Source organism: Ursus maritimus, unplaced genomic scaffold, assembly GCF_017311325.1.
Source record: "Ursus maritimus isolate PB19 unplaced genomic scaffold, ASM1731132v1 scaffold_5, whole genome shotgun sequence".
NCBI lineage: Eukaryota > Metazoa > Chordata > Mammalia > Carnivora > Ursidae > Ursus > Ursus maritimus.
In genome coordinates this window covers 14,291,987-14,313,029 of record NW_024426663.1, presented here as the reverse complement: position 1 = coordinate 14,313,029, position 21,043 = coordinate 14,291,987, and the positions used below count along the sequence as shown (strand labels likewise).

Sequence of the window (21,043 nt, the reverse complement as noted above, 5' to 3'; positions counted from 1 at the left end):
TGCATTTTGTGGTATTAGATGTCAAGTATGAGTGCTAAACAGGAATATCTGTGGGAGTTATTATCAGTAGCTAAAATTCTCTTTGCAGTTAATTTTTTTCAATGATAGGAATAAAGTATTGAAATCAAAGTGTTCAAGAATTTGTATTTCAGGTAAAAGATCTTTAAAATTCTGGCAGGAGATGGGCAAGGAAGCAGTCAGTCTGGGTTTGGAGATAGCAGGCTAGTTCTGGAAGGAGCCAGTTATGCCAAATGCTCGCTCCCAAGTGCTACATTTTTATAGGTGTGCTTGCCCTTTTTACAGGTTCCCTCCCTACATTGCCTTGAATTAGTATGGTCGGGGGAGGTAGTGAGGAGAGAAATTCAGCCTTGTAGGGGAGCCCATCTCCCCATCTTGAGGGTGATGAGGTTAGTGTGATGGCAGCCAGATCTCCTGCCAGAAGTCACCCTGGTGCTATGAAAATGTCAGGAAATGTTCATAGTACCACTGTTCTTAATAGTCCCAAAATGGAAACACAAAAATGCTGACCATAGGAGAAAAAGATAAATAATTATGGCTAATTCTCACGATGGAAGATTTACTTGCAGTGAGTGAAAGTACAGATAACAGCAAGATGAATCTGTAACAAAATGCTGAGTGAAAAAGAAAATCCCAGAAAACTATATATAGTACAATACCACTTTTGTAACATTCAAAAACAAGCAAAGGAAAAATAAACACAAAGTTAGGGATAGTGGTTACTCCTGAGGTGGCGAGGGTGGAGGGCAGACAGAGGACGGCATGGGGAGAGCATATAAATAGATATAAGTTATTGTTAATATCATTGTTTGGGTTAAATGGTCTATTCATAGGTGTTTATATGTTATTGAAATAAGATAAATAAAGAGAGCCATAAATGGATTAATGGAAATAGTGCACGATTAACCAAATAAGTATATATTTCAAGCCTCATGACATTGTAAGCAGAAAATATGTCCATAACATGGGCCCTGTTGGCAAGCGCAGCCCTTCTCACCTGGGAAGCAAGACTCAAGAGACTCTTTCCACATAGGTTTACCTTCTAGTCTTGATGGACTGCAAACAAAGGATTTCAGAAAGTTGTTAAGTACCATGAAAACAAAAGCAAAAACATAGCAATAACTCTTTGAGTTGGCATGTGTAGGTATGTCTCTAGGATAGGTACCCAGAAATAGGTTAATTGAACGAAAGAGTACATACATTTAAATTTTTGATAGATACTGCCAAATTACTCTCCAAAAAATGTGCTAATTTACATTACCACAACCTTCTCTCTTTTTTTTATTTTAATTTTTGCCGATGCTGGCAATTATCGACGATTCTTAATCTTCTGGCTTAGCTGAGTGGAAAAATATGCTATCTCATTTTTGCTTCAAACAACCAATTTTTAGGTGAGCTTTTGGTGTGGGAGTTATTAGTGAATTGAAGACTCGGTGCACATTTTTGTTCCATTATTGGTGAAAGAATGGCTGTAGTTGTATTTGCCTAAAAATTCTCTGGGAAGAGTTTTGACCTGTGATTAGATCTATTACTCTTTAATCCATTTGGGCAGGAAGTAGTACTTACCTGAAACACTTGGGGGCTTGGAAGGGGAGGAAAGGGAGATTTATTTCACTCTTTTATGAGTCAAGTAGTGGGCTACAGGCTTTTGCATGTTCTCTCATTTAGTGTCTTCTTCATGGCAGCCCTCTGAGAAAGTCTAGAGACTCAGAGAAGTGAAGACTTGCCTTAGTCATTCAGTTAGGAAGTGGTTCAGCTAGCTCTCACTTAATTTTTCATACTTTTCTTCCTTTAAGCCTAACAAAAGATAGCACCATTTTAAGGATCTAGTCTTTTAATGGTTCTATTCCAGTGGTTCTCAACCTTGGCTGTGCATTGAAATCTCCTGGGGAACCAGAAAAAATATTCATGCCTAGGTCTTACTCCTGGAGATTCTAATGTAATTGGTCTGAGGTGTAGTCTGGACATTAGGATTTTAAAAAAACTCACATTCTTTCAGCCAAGGTTGAGAGCCACTGGTCTAATTCAGTGATCTCCAGATTTCGTTTTAGACTTGCATTACCTATAATTTGATTTTGTGACACTCTCTTGCCATCTTATCTCCTAAAAGTTTTGCAGTTTTTTTTCTTTGGTTTATTTTGAGGCTTTTGGAAAAATTCCATGATAGACTTTGGAGTAATTATAGCTATCCTGGTGTGAGATGGGTAGAAAGACTGCATTACTAAATTGAGGTCATTATTGCTGAGCTAATTATTTTTCAGATCTTTATTTTGCAGTTTTTAAAATCATGCAGCATGACATAAGCAATCTTCTTAAAGAAGAGTATTAGCAAAATATTAGTATCATGACTTCTTGCAAATATATTTTAATCTGTTACTGAACATCAAATAAGGCAGGTCAGGGACCTCGAAAAAGGAAATAATGTCATCTGTAATAAATGAAATCTTATTCAAATTTTATTCAGTCTTTCTGGGAATATTTACTCACTGCCCTATAAAAGTAAAATACCTTCTGATTGTCTTCCACATACACATGATGAGCTTAGTTGGTAAAAACATTTTCCCCATCTGTGATATCAAGATGCCTTCCCCAACCTTCAATGCTGCTTTAGAAAAACTGGCATCATTATTTTGGCAGCTCAGATGGGGTTCATAATGCCTCTTACTCATTCATTTGTTGTAGCTTATTATTTTAATTGAATTGTAGTTAACACACAGTGTTGCATTAGTTTCAGGTGTACAACACAGTGATGCCACAGCTCTGTACATTGTGCTATGCTCACCACAGGTGTAGCTCCCATCTGTCACTGTACAGCACCACTACAATACCACTGACTATATTCCCTGTCCTGTGCCCGTCATCCCCATGACTTATTCATCCCATAACTGGAAGCCTGTTGTGGTTCATTCTTACTGTATGTTGATCTTGAATATTGCATTTCTTTGTGGTGCAGACAGCAGTCATAGGAGAGCCATGTGGTGATTCTTGCAGAGGCCTTGTTCTTTCCTTTCCAAATCACTTATGGTTGCTAATATTTTAACTTGAAGGCTTTTTCAGTTTAATGTAAGTCTGTTTATGGGATCCTATTCGATTTCTGTGTAAACTAGGAGATTTTCCTTTTTCTTTCCAGTCTTCTTTTCTGTAAGTCTCATTCATCATGGCCTAGTCCTAAGATCAGCTTTGCAAAAACCTTGCACCAGGAAAATGACTTAGTCTGGTGGCATGGGAAAAGCCAGAGTTGGTGGACTTTGCTTTTAATTCCACCTCAATAAGTTCCTATAGAATTTTGAGTTATTCTGTGCCATCGTTTCCTTAATCTATAAAATGGAAATAATAGTTCCTGAGGAGCAAACAGTAGACTGTGTGTGAAAGCACTTTGAAATATATAAAATGTAGTGTAGTTCAGTATGATTTATTTTTTACTAGTCTATTATCTTCCTAATATCTGCCAAGTCGGTAAAATAAACCAAAAGCCATCTTGAAGCTGCACTGTGGTGTGTGCTGAGTGTGTGAGATTGGAGGTCGAAGGCCTGGTGTGAATCGGGGCAAATCTTTCATCTCAGCCTTAGTTTCCATCTTTAAAAATGAGGATACTAGATAGACACCATCTGCGAGGGTGGATGGATTAAATGCTATCAAGAATGTGAAAGTACTTTGTAAATAGGAAAGCACCTCACAAACATTAGCTAGTTCTTTAAGTTTGGGTGCATGACCCGTCCTTGAAGTCGTTAAGGTTTATCCTTCAAGTGAGTCCCCAAGGTGCGGAATCTCAGTGCTACTCCCAGAACTCCCACTTTTCCCCATTTTGCTGCTCCTTTACTAGATGCTCCCATGTGGACATCTCTACCTTCTGACCTTTCTCTCTTTCACCTTCTTTACTCACAGCCCTCTCCCAAATTATATTGACATTTTCCTTCCCTGGCTTATATTTTCTTTATTATGAAATTACACTTCTATTCGTATTTACTTCTATTCATAACTATTCATATAGTTTTTTAGCAGCTGATTTACAGCTGTTTGTGGCTAGCATTTTAAGTGAATAATCTGTTGAATTAATCCAAAATAAATGTTTAGATTATGTTGTTCCTTCAGAGAGTTTATTGTATTTTAGCAGTGATCAGAGTACCAGAACTCACAATAATAACAAATGTATGTGTTTCAGGTCTGTGTTAGATTTGAAGTAAATGTTTAAGGAAAAATGTGCCTTTTGTTACCATTCAAAGTACACATTTTAGTCAGCTCCTCACTGTATTAAACCATAGTGCTGCTCTTAGATGGGGGAAAAAAAAATTACACTCTTTTCCCCTTTTTTGGGTTCAGATGAAAAGTTATTTAATAATACCTTCACTATATTTTCAACAATTTTATTAACATCATATAATAACCTATATTTAATTCTTTTTTTATATATATATATTTTTATATTTAATTCTTTTGTGGAACTTTGATTCAAGTACAAGATGATAAACTTTTAAAATATTACACAACTACTGAACACATATAGAACATGACATCCCTGTCTTAAAAAAAAAAGCCTCAATCAATTATGTTCTGATTTTTACAGTATTGCAAAATGTTTTCTTCCAAAAAATGAAGAAAACTCAGTATCTTCTTTTTTTAAAAAAAACATCATTTCTAAGGAGGATGTTCTTCTAAGAGTTCCTAAAATCAACTGACTTCCTGCTAGTCATGAATACCTAATATTGAGTAGTAGATTTTTGAAACATTTCCGTGAACTCACAGAAACAAATAAAAAGTGAAAAACCAAACGAAATAAACATCTCTGATTATCCTAGAGATTTTTCTTCTTGCGAGTTCTTTATTTCTTGCTTTCTTCCAGGTGTTTAGTTACTAAGTCATAAATTTCAACAACAAATCTTCCACAACTACTTTTGTACAGCCAAAAAAAAAAAATGTTGCTTCTCCTAGATAACTAATGATTTCCAAGGCATTCTTAATAAAAACAATACCTTATTTCCTTGGGCTATGAGACTGTTCAGGCTGAGAGAGACTGAGGGATTATTTTGCTCCAGCTGCTGTATTTATTCCCAGATGTGGGAACTGGGCCCACAAGGCCCACAAGGAGGTGACAATTTACTTGAGTTCACACAGATAACTCACTTTATTGCAGAATTCTTGAGAAAGAATATGAATGGACACATCTACATATGAGATAAGAAATATCTGAGTTGTATTGGTTTATTAATGAGCTGTTTGTCATTTTATCATTTATTCATTCATTCACTCACTCATTCACCATGCTTCTGTTTTCTTGGGAAAGTGAAATAATAGCAGGATTCCTGCCCTATTGCTGAGCTCGGGAGAGTTTTATATATAGTAGAGATGTTCATGGAAAAGTAAAGGAAAAAAATAGCCTCTTTTTGAAATGTATTCCTTCTCTGGCCTGGTGTGGTCTTAGTTCTCAACCCCTGGTCTTAGAAAAATAAAATTTTTAAGTGTGTGTCAGGGCCGGGGGGGGGGGGGNGCGTAACCCCCAGTATCCCTGAGAAGAGCTTTGGCTTAGGTGCTTTGAGGGCAGAGCCATTACTACTAGCTCCATTGTCAGACAGCTCTAATTGTTTGAAAGTTTTTCATTATATTGAGTTGAGATCTGTTCCCTGTAATTTCTACCCGCAAATCCTAGTCCTTCTTTCTGGAGAAACCCAGACCCAATGTATTCAATTGACTCCCTTCTTCCCCATGAAGGCCTTTTCTTTCTGGAGTAACCATCCCTTACCCTTCAGCTTTTCTCCATAGGGCATTATTTTCAGACCTCTGATTGTTACTGTTGGGACTCAGTCTGGTTTTGAATGGTGTTTTTAAAACACGAAACTGGGAGCTGAGTATTTCTCCAGATATTGTTGTCCATTATGAGATATATGGCAGAACCATAACATCTGCTGGTAATACTATATTAATAGAGACTAAATGCACTTGCTTTCTTGGTAGTTGCCTTTATACTCTTGACACCTATTAAGCTTGGAAACGACTAACCCCCCTGCATATTTTCTGCATGAAATGTTATTATATCAAGTCGCTTCTAGTCTATGTTTGTGCTATTAAATAATTTGCACTGACTTTTATCTGTATTAAATGTTATGTTTTTGTTTCATTGTGGCAAGAATATTTAAATTCTTGATCCTGTCCTTGATTGAAATCATTGTGTATTTTTCTTGTGGTAGAACAGTTTTCAGCATTTTGAAGGATGGGGTGCCTTATTTTTCTTAGAAAAATCTATCAAAAGAAGCATTGTTTCTAGACTTTATTCTCAGTCTCATTTAAAAAAAAAGTGTGTGTGTGTGTGTGTGTGTAGTGTGAGTTTATACTACCTAGTGGATACTGTAGACTACTATCCAGATCTCCCTTTTTGAACCAAGTCACTAATTTCCCCAGTAACTGAGAAGGTGGGATACTGAGGGCCCTAAGCTAAGTGCCTCCCTGGGGATTGTCCCCAGCCAAAGGGTTGTCTTATGCTAGATCACATCACTTTCCTAAGGATAGCCTATATACAATGATTGGTCAGGCAGGGGAACAAAGGCTTAACTCATTGCTTTGAGGAAGCGCCCTCCCAGCTCCAGAGATTTCCAGTGTGACAGCTGAATCCTTTGTTGTGACTGCATTGAAGTTCAGTTCTCCTTTCTGTCCACACCTACTTCCTTTACTCCCCCACAGGTGTTGATTTAAAGGACTCTCCTCAATAAACTTTATGCACTCAGAACTCCTACAGAATATTTCCTAGGGAAATTGACCTCTAAGTGATTTGGTACCAGAGGTGCTCTAAGGAAGCTGACTCTAAAATAGGATTTTGGAGATGGGTTACTGCAGTTGCCTGGCAATGGCATTTAATCCCTACCATGAAGTAGTCATTCATTTGTTTACACTTGTCACTGGTGATGAACTGGATGGGGTACCCATGGAAGAGAATGAACTGGATGGTGCAACATCTCAGACTTTTGAGAGGTGAGAGTACTAATTATAAGGATAATGGAATTCTGAGCCAATGCTGAGTGTCTTTAAGGCATAAGAGAAAGACAATTACCAATCGAAGGAGTATGGAAGCTGGGATCTCCTTAGCCACAAATAAAGAGACTCATCTGCAGCTTGAGGGCAGAAAGCACTGAGGACGACAACCAAGATATAATTTTAAGAATAGCACATTTTGAGGCTCCTGGGTAGTACAGTCAGTTAAGCGTCAGACTCTTGGTTTTGGCTCAGCTGGTGATCTCAGGGTCGTGAGACTGAGCCCACGTTGGACTCTGTGCTCAGTGTGGTGTCTACTTGAGATTCTTTCTTCCTCTTCCTCTGCCCCTCCCACTTATGCTCTTTCTCTAAAATAAATAAATAAATCTTAAAAAAAATAGCACATTTACAGAAAAGGTTAAATATTCAGCCCCAGCAAATTTCTATGCCAAGGACATATGACAAATTTTGCTATGCCAAATTTTCCTAGTTTTGGAAAAGAATAAGACCCTAAAACTTGAGATGGGAACATCAGCGTCAAGGAACTTTAATTAACTCTCCCTGAACTTTTTAGGCTTGCAAAAGTAGCTTTTTCTTTGTTAGAGACTCTACGCCCTACCTGAGGGTAATGTAGCCTTTGCCTTGCAAAACCACATAGGCCACCCCCTCAGATCCTGACCAATAAATAGCTAGTTTCAAATCAAATTTAATGTGGCCAGGAAAGTGCTGAACTTGGTAAGGAAGGAAAAAAGGGAACTAAACCCAAAAGGGGAGATGCAGAACTTAGCAGGATGGGTAATCAGGAAGCTGAGGGCAATTGCCTTAATAAAAAGCCACAATTCTTTGCCCAGGTTTTAGACCTGAGCCAGTTTTTAGAGTTAGAAGCCATAAATTGAAGGAAAGGCTAGGTTTTTAGGAAGAAACACCCTGCAACAGCATGTCAAATGTATATGGTAATGGTTCTTCCAGTACTTCCCCAAAGGAACTAAGGCCATGTACTTAGATAACTGTACACTGGGAAAAAGGGAATACTTAAACATTTTGAGGACAGTTGGATGGATACAGGGTCCAAGTTGATGTTGATGCCTAGAGACCTATGGTGCCCTTCTGTGGGAGGGTGGGTAAGGTGTATGAAGGCCAGTAGTAAATGGAATTCTGACTTAGGTCTGCCTGAGGGTGAGTCTAGTGGGTCCACAGACCCACTTTGTGGTCACTTTACTGGGCTCAGAATGTGTAATTGGAATGTGTATATAGGTAGTTGGCAGAAATTCCACTTCCGTTCTTTGGCTTAGGGGGTAAGTATTATTGTATTGAGGAAGGCCCAGTGGAAGCTTCTGAAGTTACCCTTCAGCCCTAGCCAAGAGAGTAAATCAATAACAATATATCCTGGAGGGAATGGGTAGAGATTAGTGCCACCATTAAAGACCTAAAGGATATAGGCGGTTCCTATCATATCTGAATTTCATTTACCAGTCTTGTCTGGCCTCTTCAAAAAACATACAGATCCTGGAGAATTAGAGAAGACTACTGCAAAATCCACCAGGCAATAGCCCATTTGCAGCTGCTGTGCCAGATGTGGTATCTGTGCTAGAACAGATTAACACAGCCTCTGGTACATGGTATAAAGCATTAGTCTGGTGTTTGTGTTCTTTTCCACTCCTAACAGGAAGGCAGATCAGAAACAGTTTGCATCCACTCAAATGATAATCATTCTAGGATTAGTTTTCTCACCCTCTAACATAATATAGTCCAAAGGAATATTCACTGTCTGGACATTCTGTAGTATATCACCTTCATCCTGTATATTAATAATACCACATTCATCAGACTGGATGAAAAAACATGGCAAGCATATTGGAAATGTTGGTAGATACATGTGCTTTAGAGGGTTGAACATAAACCCTATGAAGATTCAGGTGCTTACCACAATAGCAACTTTCTTGGAGTACATTGATTTGGGGCACACTGGAATATCTGTCCAAAATAAAGAGCAAATTGTTGCATTTCAAACCTCCCAGCACTAAGAAGTAAGTACATTTGCTAGGCCTCTTAAGTTATAGAGGCAATATATTCTATACTTGGGAACATTTCTTCAACATATTTTCTTCATGATACAAAAGACTGCCATCCTTGAGTAGGGCCCACAGTAAGAAAGTGTTCTGCACTAGTTCTAAGTTGTGGTGCAGGTGGCCTTCCTGCTTAGGCCATATGACCAAGCAGACTTTATGATAGGAGGAGTATTGGTGGTGAGAAAAGACACTGTGTGAAGTTTGTGGAAATCCCCCTGTATTAGTCTGCTCGGGCCGCTATAGCAAAATACCGGAGACTGGGTGTCTTAACAGAAATTTCTCATAGTTCCGAAGGCTGGAAGTTCCAGACCAGCAGAATTGGTTTCTGGTAAGAGCTCTTTTCTTGGCTTACAGATGCCTGCCTTCTCACCTCATAAAGCCTCTTTTCAGTACATGGGCAGAGAGAGATCGAGATAGACAGATAAAGATATAGATAGCAAGCAAGCTCTCTGGTTTCTCTTTTTATGAGGACATTAATCCTGTTAGATCAGGGATCCAACCTCATAACCTCATTTAACTTTAATTACTTTCTTAAAGGGCCCATCTCCAAATATAGTCCCAGTGGGGGCTGGGGCCTCAACATATAAATTTTGAGGAACACAAACATTCAGTCTTTAACAACCACCTAAGGAGAATCACAAAGCAGACCCCTAGCACATACCATCTAGAGAACTGTACACCATTCAATGAACAGCTCCTGAGATGCTATCTACCGGGCTCTAGACTATGGGATACCAAATGACCATGCAGCCAGAATTGCCTATCATTAACTGGGTTGGATCACACAACCACGTCTAAAATCTGGTGAGACCAGGAATTGTCAATGAAAGTTGTATATTAATGAAGCTATGCCATTCACTATTGTTGTACTGAGGCTTCTTTCTCAGTTCACACAGAGGGCTCCTGGGACAAAGGGCCCTTATGACAAGCTAACAGAGGGGAAAATAGCAAGCACTCGATTTTTTGTTTAAAGTTAATGCTGTATGAAAATAGATACATAAGAATATTATTTTGAATCTCAAATAATCTCATTCTTAAGATTATATTTTTTATTTACTTCTAATTTTCCTTTTATAATTCAACCTGATATGTCCTATTGGCCATAAGAATAAGAAAGAAAATGATAGCAAAGGACAGTAGGTTTTTTTTCTGTTTTGATTCCATTATTTCTTGACGCTATTGGTTACATGGTAGTTGGAAGCTAGGCTTAGTTCTCTTTCCTCTTGTTGCCATGGGAAAAAGTGAACATTGAATAGAGATTATGTCAGGGAGTGGAGAAAATTAGAGACCCTCCTAAACCCAGGGTCTCAAGCTTTTATATAAGTTGCTTTGCTCAAAGCTAGCTTTGGTCATATGGTGCATGTTCCAAATAACATTGCCATTACAGTATCGTAGATAGCTGTTGAGTGATGAGCAAAAGTATATAATTGCAGCTCTCATGAATTTCATCTTTGTATTTTCAGTAAATTGATGATGATTAAATTTAAGGACTTCAGCCTTTGCTAATTGCAGAATGTGCTTCAAACACTGACCATAGAGGTAGTTATTGTGGTGAGGTCTCTCGGTACTATCTGTCTATAGTTTGTTGCATTTGTGAAACTTCTCTTCATTCTGCCTGATTTTCACAAGTGATATTTATTGTCTGTGGTTTGTGTTATGTGGCCTACAGGGGAAAAAAAAAACAACACACCACTTGCTTAACTATTTAAATAGTCATAAGTCTATAGTTTCCTGAAATAACCCAGTCTAACTTTCTCAGAAAAGTGTGAAATTCCCTTTTCTGGGAATTGTTTCTTGCTTCTGATTCTTGCCCTCAGTGACATCTATGCTGGTCTCCTATTTCCATGCTAAACAAGATAAAAGGTAAAAGCATAAAAATTAACAAAAAAAAAAAAAAAGAAAGAAAGAAAAGAAAAAGAGCCAGGCCAGCTAGCTATCCCCATTGCTCAATTTCCTTTATCCTCTTTCTGCTGACCTCATATGTTGGTAATGGCTATATTGTGGGGTATATTCCTGGGTTAAATTTTTTAAAAGGCTAATAATTGTCTTCTGGTACTTGTTTTTCCTGTTATCAACATTTCTTAGATATGATTTTCTTCTAAAAGTATTTAAAAGAAGTTCCTATTGAGTGAACTCAAAAGGCTGAGGTTTGATGAGAGGGGTAGTACATTTTTTCCTGGGGAAACCATGAACACAGGTAATTTTTTTTTTTTTGCTGTTTTCCACTACTTCTTGAAACTTTGAAAACATATCACTACTCCTTAAAACTTCGAAATTTTGAAATAAGCTTCCCCAAACATCAGTGGATTGAGATAGCTGAGAGTTATTGCCTCTAATTTTAATTTTTATTTAAAAAAAAGTTTCAGTGCTGTGAGGAAAAAAATTATTGAGGGGAGGACTACAAGAGAGTCTTTGGGGTGCTGGACATGCTTTATATTTTGATTTGAAGTGCTTACATAGGACTATGTGTGTGTGTGTATGTATTTGTATTTATATGTACGAATTCACGGAGTTGTATGCATAAGATTTGTGGTTTATACTGTATATATGCTATACCACAATAACGCAAATTAATATTTTCTAGTTTTTAAAGGTGTTTTATTTTAAAGCATTTAAAGCAAGAGACAAGATAAGGGAAAGAATTTTTAAAGTGTGTAGTGTTATGCAAATGAAAGATACCACGATCTAGAACTATAACTGGGATATTTGGTATGCAGAGTGTATTATCTTCCACCCTCTAGCCCTGGATCTTTTAAACTTTGCTTCATTCCATCAGCCAGGTGCCAGAGAGAGTTCTTTGGTGCCAGGATAACTCTTACCTCTGACCCTGCTGTGGAAATTAATGGTTTATTTTTAGGGCAATAAACCTGCAGATCTTGCTCAAAATTTGCCACCTTACTATGACTTAGTGAAATAGCACATATTATCTCTTGGATGATCATGGGCAAAGTTTCCAACAGTTGGAGGGGAATTCAATGGAGTCAGGGGCTGCATTAAGGAAATCTGTCCCAGAGGTAGAGAGAACACATCATGAGTGTAATGAGCATGAGAACAAGACAGATCATTTACATTTCTGTTAACACTTTGTTAAGCATTTTGTGATAGAACTGTTAGTGCTGGCAAATTAACGGAGAAGAAAAACTGTTTAGAGTTTCAAACAAGGTCCATCATAAATAGGTTTAAATGTTACTTGGACACTGTCAAGGTACAGTAGAGTTGACTTTTGAACAACATGGTTTTGAACTGCATCGGTCCACTTATACAAATTCTTAAAAATAAATACAGCACAGTATATAAATGTATTTTCTCATGATTTTCTTATTAACATTTTCTCTTCTTTATTATAAGAATACAGTATATAAGACATGTCACATACAAAATATGTGATAATCCGGGGCGCCTGGGTGGTTCAGTCGTTAAGCGTCTGCCTTCCGCTCAGGTCATGATCCCAGCGTTCTGGGATGGAGCCCCTCATCCGGCTCCCTGCTCAGCGGGAAGCCTGCTTCTCCCTCTCCCACTCCCCCTACTTGTGTTCCCTCTCTGGCTGCCTCTCTCTCTGTCAGATAAATAAATAAAAAATCTTTAAAAAATGTGATAATCGACTATTTATGTTTTCTATAAGGCTTCCAGTCAACAGCATGCTATTAGTAGTTACATTTTTGGGGAGTCAAAGTTATACATAAGTTTCCAACTACATGGGGGTCAGCACCCCTAACTTCTAAGTTGTTGAAGGGTCAACTGTATATTCTTTTAGTGTGAATCTTGTGGATAGAATCAGCCTGAACAATAGGGCCCTGAGAGCCAGCCTGGCTGCCCTTTGCTATTGTGGAGTTTGATCTCCTATGATTATGATCCCTCTTACTCTGTACCGTTCCATTTGTTTCCATTGCTTGCTATTTGATGATAGCTTCTCTAGCTAGTTCCATTTCTTTTCTTCTATCTCTGCACTTTCCCCCTTTTTCCTCCCATTTTTAAGTTTTTCCTTGGACTTGTTCTAAGCCTGCTTAGGTGCAAATTCTTGCTGTTCTTCCTCTCATCTGTCTCTCCTTCAACAGCAAGCTCAAGTTTCATATCTCCCCCCACTTCAGCCCATCCTGATCTCCCCTTTCTTGTTGTACTTTCCATCTGTAACTCTCTACGTGGCACTGTATGATTTCTGACCTCATTTCTTAAGTGGTTCATATGAATGGTTGGTTTCTCCAACTTTCTTGGAGGGATAACATCACCGTCATCTTGTGTCCACTTTAGGGCATAGCACAGTGCTTTAGAGGAACCTGGGAATCAAAGTACACCTGAGGAATGAACAAATTCTGTATTCAAGACTTCTGTAATATCAAGCACTCAATTTTTGTTTAAAATCAATGCTGTGTGAAAATGGATACATAGGAATATTATTTTGAATCTCAATCTCATTCCTAAATTATATTTTTATTTGCTTTTAATTTTCTTTTTGTCATTCAGTCTGACAAAAGGGCCCATTTGTGTATGTGTAGGAAATCTTTTGCCCAATATAGGCTTCTAGTAAAAACAGGTTTTAAATAATGCAATATGGATACAGCTCATTATAGTCTCTAAATAATTACCGGGTCCCTTCAATAAGGGAAATACTTTTTCGATGGATCATTAGAAACACATTTGTGGTAGACTTTTAAACCATTAATAATCATAGAGACTGTCTTAATTGCTTTTGGAGAAGAGAATTCTTTCATAGTATGGAGAACCACTTGCTAATTCATCTGTTTTGCTAGACTGGATTTTCTTAAATTGGCTTGCTTTAAAATGGACATACTTGCACTTTAAAAAGCTCCAGAGACCTTCCATCTATATACAAATACAAAAATAGCATTAACGACTGACACTTACCCCCCTTTCCCTCTGTCAGTTACGGGGACTATTTAAGGTTCTATATTTTTCATGCTGTAGAAGTAATGTGAGGTTTACATTCAACTCCCTTTAATCTAAAACACTGACTGAGCTCCAAACCACTTAGCAGCCTGCCATTTTTCAATGGGAGGGGAAAGCAGCAATGTAATTTACTGTCCACATTTTATAGTTTTCCTTTTAAAAAACCTGCTTATACAGTTCCTGTATTTGCAGAAACTATGTAAAGGCTTTTAAATGTGACCCAGTCTGGGAAATGCTGGGAAACCCAAAGCAGCTGAAAGCGTCCCGTAGTTGGTGTACGGTGGTGAGCGATAAGGGGCTCTCGGTATAAAGGTGTCAGGTAGAGTGTGAAGAAAGATGTATGCAGCACAACAGGTTTGATGTGCCAAAAGGGCAGCAGAGTACGGGAAGGACAGAGGGTCGGGGCTGGCCTGTGCCACTGAATTTAGGTGTACAACTAGGTAACAATCATGTGATCATTTTAGGCAGGCTGCAGCATTTACTGGGTACTGACTTACTAGGAGTTTCTTCACCACTACCCTGTCTGAATCCTGGTCTCTTAAAGATCAGCCAAAAGAACTTCTGAATTCACATACTGTCTTTATTACCAAACAGGCACTGTCTGCCCTGGGCCTTGTCTAGGAAAACTGGATAAGAGGTAGGACCCCTGAGGCCTTACCTTAAGGGTGCTGTCCACCCCACCAAGACTTTCCCTGCTCTCTTTGTCCCCATACTCAATTGCCTCACATTCTTCAGCAGTTTTCCTCTCCTATTCACTTCATCCATTCATTCACTTCCAGCTCCATCCACTCATGAAGTCGTTACTGAACCTCTCCCATTGGAGAGCACATACTGGAGGGATACTGTATTAGCTAGGGTTCTCAGAGAAACAGAATCAATGGGAGATACACACACACACACACACACACACACGCACACATTTATATCTATATGTACATATATGTATATATATACATATCTATATCTATATATATCTCCCATTGATACATGTATCTCCCATATATCTCCCATGATATATATATATCTCCCATATATATATATATATCTCCTATATATATATATATATATATCTCCCATATATATATATATTTCTCTCCCACTGATATATATATATCTCCCATATATCCCATCTATATCTATCTCCCATTGATATATATATATATATCTACATGTATATTTACATATATATATATGTATATAGATACGCATATATATCTATGTATATACACACATTTGCCCCCACCAGCTTTAAGATTGATCAGTCTATCTATCGATTGATCGATCTATCTATTTATCATCTATCTAGATTTATTTTAAAGAATTAGATTGAGGGGGTGCCTGGGTGGCTCAGTTGGTTAAGTGTCTGACTCTTGATTTCAGCTCAGGTCATGATCTCAGGGTTGTGAGATAGAGCCCTGCATCAGGCTCTGTGATGAGTGTGGAGCTTGCTTAAGATTCTCTCTCTCCTTCTCCCTCTCCCCCTCCCCACCTCTCTCCCTCTCTAAAAAAAGAAAAAAATTCAGGCTGTCTGGAGACCCAAGGAAGAGTTGATGTTGCAGCTTGAATCTGAAGGTGGCCTGTAGGCTGCTTTCCCTCTTGCTTGTGGGGAGGTCAATCCTTTTTCTGTTAAGGCCTTCAACAATTAGATGAGACCCATCCACATTATGAAGAGTAATCTGCTTTGCTCAAAATATCCTGATTGAAATGTTAATTTCATCTGAAGCATACCTTCACAGCACTATCTAGACTAGTGTTTGACCTAATGCCTTAGTACTATGGTCTATCCATTGACACATAAAATCAACTGTCACAGGTACTATGAATCTTACAAAGGAGAGTAATGTAGGTCATTGTCCTCAATCAATATGTTTAATTAGAGAGATACATCAACCCATCAATCAGTCAATAACTATAAATCAAGTCATGAGCCTTGTGATGAGTTCTGTATCACCTATAAACAAAGAGCTTGGGGAATCTAGAGGAAAAATTGAGTAGTCCTCACTGGGGGTAGTGAGAAAGGCTTTGTAACAGGGGTGCATTTTGTAGTGGATGTTGAAAGCTAGGTAGAATTTTGCTAAATGAAAAACTTAGTAACTGATTATAGGAAACTGGGGCAACTTAGGTGTTAAGGTGCTAGTTGCTAGCAAAGGAACACCATCAGCTAATGAAGTAGAAGGATTATGGAAGGGTATTTTCCAGGTCACAGATTTCCAGGAAATCTGTAGTGTTAGGTCTGGGAGCCATGCAGCCAGGAACTATGCTCACACCATACCCTGGGGCTTCTATGATGAAGAGTCCACTGTTGCACCACTGGACACTGCATATCATACCACAGGTGACCATTGATGCTGGACATGGGATACCAGAACCTCTACCACGGCTTGCCCCAAACTGCACACCTCTATGTCTGACCTCATGAAAGTGCATACTGTACATCTCTGGCTTCCTCACTGTACCCTAGCTGCGAGAGAAGCTAGGAAAGAGAGGTTCTAGCTTCCATTTTGGACAGTTTGAGGAATTTCTCAAACATAGAATAGATATTCACAAGAATGCTGGTGACCACAAACATGCCTACTCCAGGTGTGAAGGAAAAGAAGTAATCAAAACTGATTCCAAGGTTTCTCATTTAGCAAATGGATGATTGGGGATGTTATGACCAATAATAGAAAAATGGAAGGATGAATAGATTTGTGGAGCTAAAAAAATTAGTTTGTTTCTGAATACATTAAACTTAAGATATCTGCAGCACACCAGTGTGAAGTCAGTTGTACAATATGCAGTTAGAAATTTGCATCCTGGGCTCAAGATGGCAGATAGGGCTAGAGGTGTAGACTTGGGAACCAATATGGAGATGAGAATAGATAAGATTGATCAGGATATATGTAACCCTGATGAATGTTGCCTCAGAGGGGCAGATAAAAGAGGAGGATGAGCCACCTAAGGATCTCAAGGGGAACAAGTTGAGAGTAGAATGCGAATCCAAAGATGGAAAACTAGAGTATCATGAAATTCAAAGGTGTAGTGGAAAGAGATGGTGTTTGAGACAGTGAAATGCTGCAGAGAAATGTGTGTGAGGGCTAAGGGTCACTGAATTTCTCAGAAAGGAAATCACTGGTGGTGTGCAGAAGTTATTTTTCCTGAGGCCAAGATCATGACCCATTTACGGTAGACAGTCACATACTCTATACCTCTCCTGAGCCCTCAACCAAATACAGCCTTTATTTCTTTGTCCCCACCCAGTCCTCAGTTTTCCCTCTTTTAAAATACCCAGTGTCCCTCCCTCCTCAAGACCACCTTACCCTACATTCCTAACAAACTCTTTCCAAATTAGCACCCCATTTTAATCTGTCTGTAGCTGTGCCTTTCCCAGTCTCACTGTTTCCTCAGCTCCTACTTTCTTTTCTTTCTCAACCCTACTCCTCCAGTTCTCTTTGGTGTTTCTTGAATTGCAGGGTCACTAATCTAGCACCCAATATCAGTTCCTAGGTCTGAACCAGTTCCCTAATTTCCATTCTTTCCATCCCTATTCATGGATGTACTTCCCATCCATCAGTGGCACTCCCATTTTCCCCAAAGTTCCGCCATACTTCATGGATCAGAGCCTTTACTTGTACCCAGCATTTTCCTGGCATTGGCTCTGTTGTTCTCAGTCCTTGGAGACTTGACTTGTCCTACTTTTCTCTGCCTGTCTCATTTCTAGTTCCTTCTTTCACTGTGAATACTGTTATTTTCTCTGGAATATGGTCCTTCCTTACTGTGAACCTGTCCTTTTTCCTTACTTGCTAATTTAAAAACAATGGTATGTCTAAAAAGTTGTACCTTTTCAGAGACACATACTGAAGTATTTTTTTGATGCAATGATATGATGACTGGGATTATTTTCAAAATATTTGAGATGGGGACAGGTAGGTGCATATAAATGGAGAAATGACTGGTTATGAGTTGATAATTTTTGAAGTTGAAGAGTACATAGGGGCTTTTTATTTTTGTGTATGTTTAAAATTTTTCATAAAATGGTTTTAATGAATGTATGTAAGTAAATAAAATGAATTGATGAAAACTATTAAGTAATACTAGTACTGATATGGCAAAAAATATGATATGGAAAAAACCATGAAGGTGATATTTGAGTAGCTGAAAGGGGGAAAACACTAAGATAATAGAGAAGGAGCTCAGAGTGAGTGGGGATATGGAGCAATAGAGCAAGCTTGAGGAAAGAGGAAAAAAGTCTAAGCAATTCCATTGTTTAGGCCTGCTCTCTTGGAGAAGAAGTCCATATGCTCTCCAGGGAGTAAAGGAGTAGGGAGCAGGTAGGATTTAATGAAGAATTTTGAGATAGTCATCGTGGGGAAGGGGAAGGAAGCCAGCTAGAGGTAAGCTGCAACTGAGATTGGAGAACGTGAATCTATAGAAGGATTGCTTTCCATTATCTTAGCAGTCTAGTCTTCTAAGTAACTCTAGCGACCCTCATGGGTGCTTCGGGTTTTCTGCAAAACATGTCTTTTCTGTAAATCAATGAAAATGTTAACTACCAGTAGAACCTATTTGTCTAGAAAATCTGTTTTATATACTTGGCTTCAGATTTTTATGGAAAAAAGTTCCACTGCTAAAATGTTGGACTAAATAAGCACTATCCCTGGCGTAGGTATTTACTTTGTGGTGTGTTATGCACTTGCTGCTACTTTTGTTGTAGATGTAATGGGGTATACTGTACAATGATGGATGTCAAGTCTGTCTCAAAGGGAGGACAATTTTGAAAGTGGCTGTTGCTCTTTGGAGTAGCTCACAGGGTTTTATCTATTCCCCATTGGTTAGGCAGTGGTTTCCAACCTCTGTGTGTGTGTGTGTGTGTGTGTGTGTGTGTGCGTGCGCACGCGCACACACACATGCACATACATACACAATTTTGCATAAAATTTCTAGGGGTTCAAAGATCAAAGATCCCAGTTAAATTCCAGATCCAAGCCATGTGCAGGAGACCTTAATGAGGAACATGTCCATTTATGTTTAGCAAACAGAAGGTTTAATTTTGGCTTTTAGAAATGATGAGCAGTATTGTTACCAAGATTGTACATTCTCCGGGCCTCTAATGTCAAAACTTGACCTTCTCACCTTAGTCCAGGAAGATTTACCAAAAGTTAAATATTTAAGCCTGACTCAAAGCCTGTTATCCCTTTGATGTCAGATAATTGCCTAATATATAAAATATTTATAATAGTATAACATGTCCACACAGTACAAGTTGTATTTTATCTTATATTTTTTTAAAAGATTTTATTTGACAGAAGGAGAGAGAGGGAGAGAGCACACAAGCAGGCAGAGTGGCAGGCAAAGGGAGAGGGAGAAGCAGACTCCACATTGAACAGAGAGCCCAGGACTTTGGGATCATGACCTGAGCTGAAGGCAGACACTCAACTGACTGAACCACCCAGGCGCCCCTATTTTGTATTTTAAGAGTAAACTCTATATACAGACTTAATATTGCAAATCAGCAGGAGGGAACTAACATTTATGGAGCATCTAGGACTCATTTGCTGCTCTGTAATGTAACTTGTTTAGTCAGCACAGTATTGCCATTAGACAGATATTACTTTTCTATTTGAATGATGCAAAAACTAAGGTGCAGAAAGTCTGATATAGTCAGACAAGTTGACGAGTTAATGAGTGGCTGAGCCAGCATTGAAATGTTGGTCTCTTCTATCTTTGCTTAACAGAGAACTCTGGATATTTGTTGTGGGTGTTTTGTTTTTTGTTTTGTTTTGTTTTGGCTATCTTGTATCCATTTCTCTCTTTTTTGGAGAATTACTCCCCCTGTTGCCCACCTTCCCCAACCCCATTCTATGATGTGCTCTTAAAATTATTAATCAAGGTACCCTGCCTTATGTCTCAAGCTAGGATAATCCCATTCTCTGTGAGTTGTTTGACTCCTGCTACCTAGCCTCACTGATCTACCCTGCTGGTTCCTTAGATTTCTCTTTGATTCTGTGAGCTATTCAATATCCTTGAATAAACTATTTCTTTTGTAGGTTATGTAGAGCTGTAGACTTAACTGTGCCCTCCATCTCCACCCACTCACCACAAATTCATATGTTGATGCTCTAACCTGCAATTTGATAGTGTTTGGAGGTAGGGCCTTTGGGAGGTAATTTGGTTTCAATGAAGTCATAAAGGTGAAGCCCTCATGATGAGATTAATGTCCTTACAAGGAGAGGCACCAGAGACCTTGCTTCCTCTTTCTCTGCCATGCAAGGGCCTGGTGAGAAGGCAGCTATCTGCAGGTCAGGAAGAGAGCCCTCATCAGGGAACTGAACTGGCCAGCACCTTGTTCTTGGACTTCTCAGACTCCAGAACTGTGAGAGATAAATTCCTGTTGTTGAAGCCACAGGGTCTATGGTATTTTGTTATGACAGTCTGAGCTGACTAATACAAACAGTTTTTGTTGCCTTCTATCAAAGAATTGACTACTGTACAAGATGAGTAGTAAAAAGACATATTTAGCTTTTAGTACCTTGGTTCTGGCAGGAGGAAGAAAGAAGGACAAAGATCAAACAAGTGAGTTTACTGACTTACTATCATCTCTTGGGGAAAAATGTTGTGAATAAGGAGAAAATTGAACCTATTTCACAGAGTTGGATTTGGGAATTATTTATGGATGATACTTATTCTGACTTTCCTTATATCTTGTTTGCATAGTCCTCATTCCTAACTTGGCTGTGATTTAGGCTACATTGTGATAAGCCAGTGGTGAGTTAGAAAATAAATTGTCCCTGGATAACTTCTCTTTCAGGCTACAGAGCTGGTGTAATGAAAGCTAATCCCTAGAAACTGGTCTGCCAGGAAGAAAAGCTGTACTGAAATGGACACCTAATTTTTATTCGCTTTGGTCTTAAAGAATGTAAGAAATTCCTACTGCAGGAATTTATTCACTGGCTCCCAGTCACCTCTTCCTAACATAGGTTCATCTTTTATTTTTAGAGCTTTGTTTTGATCTATATGTCTTTTGGCTCTGAGTAGTGCATTCCATGAGATGATTCAGTTCTGAGAAATCAAGCCAGGTGAAGATGAAATACAAGGTTTTACCACCTTTTCAA

The 21,043-nt window shown here is 38.6% G+C and overlaps 1 pseudogene; it reads left to right on the top strand.

The window, feature by feature from the left end:
* Window positions 1-6,829: 6,829 nt before the first annotated feature.
* Window positions 6,830-21,043, top strand: part of LOC103672231 — an 89,610-nt pseudogene continuing 75,396 nt past the window's right edge.